Source organism: Haliotis rubra, unplaced genomic scaffold, assembly GCF_003918875.1.
Source record: "Haliotis rubra isolate DU_JTF1 unplaced genomic scaffold, ASM391887v1 Scf2248, whole genome shotgun sequence".
Classification (NCBI taxonomy): Eukaryota; Metazoa; Mollusca; class Gastropoda; order Lepetellida; family Haliotidae; genus Haliotis; species Haliotis rubra.
The window spans coordinates 41,044-43,808 of NW_025766279.1; the positions used below are offsets into that span (position 1 = coordinate 41,044).

The 2,765-nt window shown below is 36.8% G+C and overlaps 1 long non-coding RNA gene across 1 annotated transcript; it reads left to right on the forward strand.

Moving 5' to 3' along the window:
- Positions 1-1,971: 1,971 nt before the first annotated feature.
- LOC124277623 lies at positions 1,972-2,372 on the forward strand. Its single transcript, XR_006898875.1, has 2 exons — positions 1,972-2,025; positions 2,273-2,372. It is a non-coding gene; the product is annotated as an uncharacterized LOC124277623 (long non-coding RNA).
- Positions 2,373-2,765: the final 393 nt, after the last annotated feature.

A 2,765-nucleotide genomic window follows, 5' to 3' on the forward strand; every position in this document is an offset into this window, starting at 1 on the left:
AAACTTTTATGAAATGTGCGCCTGAAAAAAACCTCGGCATCAAAAGGGGTTAAGTCTGGTATGCTGTAGCAGTCTCAGGATTAAGACAAAAAATGATCTCAGTTTTAACCTTTGAAGACTAAAAAATGTACGTGATCTCCGATTTAAGACAAATTTTGACTTAAGATCAAAATGACAGATTTAAGCAATTTTAGACTAAAAGTCACTTACATGATCCTGGGCCAGATGAGGGATTTGCTTTTGGAGAGGAGGGAAGTGTGGGCGTGACGTTTTTAAAGGGCAAGCGTACACAAAATTAACCTTTTGTCTTGCGCTCTTTATCATAAAAAGTGTTTTATCATGTAGTTTTATACCCTATTTTGCACTCATTAACCTCATTACAAAGGTAAACAAACGTCGTCTGAAACTGTTACGTTTCTTTGATGTGTTTGTGTTTGACCCAGCCTGGTTCCAACATGTAAGTCGAATCCACACAATCACGCTTCTTCTTCGTTTTTCAAAATTCGGGACTGCTGCAGCACTATTCGACACGCATCCAGGACAGCCACGTTTCTGAAATGGCACGCGCCAATGACATCAGAACGAAGGTCAAACCAGACGAATCTATTTTTTGAAGTTAGAGAGGTGTTCCTTATTACATAACTCATTCCATTAAAGTGTTGACCATAACATAATAGAATGCCAGTACAGATATCGACACCATATCCAAATAATCACAAAGATAAGTGCAATTTGCAGCTTTGAACTCGGTTTGAAATTCGATTTTCTATATCATCCGCTCATTGTAGATCAAATATACTGAAAAGTACATGCATCATAAATCTCGCCAGTTTTGACACGCATACTAAATCATCCACTGCCTTTGCGTAATTCAAATGTCAAAATTTTACTGAGAGAATTGAATTTTAAAAGAAAAGACGTATCACTGTGATCAGCGGTAGTTTTGTTGTTGTATGATCAAATCACGTCAATGCTAGTTCTGAAACATTGTCGATGAACCGAGAATCGCTGAGAATGTTTTGGAAAATACGCAAACACAATTAACGTCAAAGTGAATTTTCAGCTCATATTATAGAGTGTTTATAGACCATTCTTAGCCAATATGCCTGGACCTCGAGAGGTCAAATCGAAAGCGAACAAAATGAGGACCAACCTTGAAAATGGCGATTCCTCGAAAAGGACATTACTGCTGTGTGCCTTGCGCTTGGAGCCGATGCCCGTAAGGATTGAACGGTATCTTTCACCATATATCCCAAGAATAAGATCAAGAAGCCAGGCAGTGGTTGACGAAAATACTGAGAGATCCTGGAAAATGATTCATAGTAAGTACAAAATAATCACGGCACATGGCACAGTCTGGATCTGCCCTGTAATGTCCAAACTGTTCACTATGCAAGGTTTTAATATTAGGGGCACATGTACAATGTGAATGTCGCACACACACAAACACACACATATTCAAAGCACACACACACACACACACACATTGTCATGTTCAAAATCAGTGATCACCCCCATAGTTCTATATGTACACAATTGACCCCCTGCCTCCCAAAACAAACTGGGAGACACCCCAACCCCACAAACACCGCACCTAAAATCATCATCAACCCCTAGTCATAACTTATGAACAGTGTATTATATTATTATTTTTTTGAAATTATGCGGACATATGGAGACACTTCTGTCATGATGGCAAAGGGAATTTTATTTGCAAATAATCTGTATCAAAGTGAAATTAGATTACTGCAAAATCAAAGTAACATTTCCAAGTACATGTATATGCAGGACACACACATGCTGCTAAAAAAATCTTAAATATGTACCTTTCAAAATTATTGCATACTGACCTGTACTTCAGGGATACAGGACACATATTACTGGACAATCTAAGTACAACAACTGAAATATATTTAGTGTTTAAAATATCCATTTCAGATGCTGCTAAGCACAAGAGTCAGAGAGCATGTCACCAGCTCAGGAACCCCCATAAAGGAATCTACCACAGTCACCATCTCAGAAACAGTAAAAGATCGATCGTATTGGGTTAATTTTGCCAACTGACATGGTTTTAAAGAATTTATTACAACTGAACTTTTGACCTATATGCTATGTTGTTTACATATAAACATATTGATTGCCCATACTGTCTAAAAATATGAAATGATGTTAGGCCTCTATTCCTTGATGTATATTTGTAATTCCAGAGATATATTTATTGTTTGTGTGGTTGAAGAGATAATAGTGATGCTTTACAATGCTTATATTACAGTGAAGCAGAGAGTGATACAGCAGCCACTGACCCCCAGTCCTACATAGAACAACTCCATCAGGAAATTACATGAACAGGAAAGTAACCCAAGGAGGTTGACAAAATAGAAAAAATTGAACAGAAAAATTGAACTTGAAAAGTTTGAAGTTTGCAAATTCATGCATGATGATAACAATTTATTGAACATTTTACAGTATTCCGTCATTTCAAACATTGGCACTGATTAGCTGTAACTTTTCATTCGTTGAATATCTTCCCAGGTTTTGTGATGTAACCTTGCCCAAACAGCACAACATTGACAGACATGAATGTAAATGAAATTGTTTCTGTGCTTTGTGTTGTGTAAATGGATGATGAAAAAAAGACAGCTGTAATACATACACATTGATGGATTTAGCTGAATAATAGAAGGTCTCCATAATGGCATAGTTGTAGATGTAACTCATTTGCTGGCTGTTTAATTAATAATTGATGAAAAAGAATTGCATTTCAT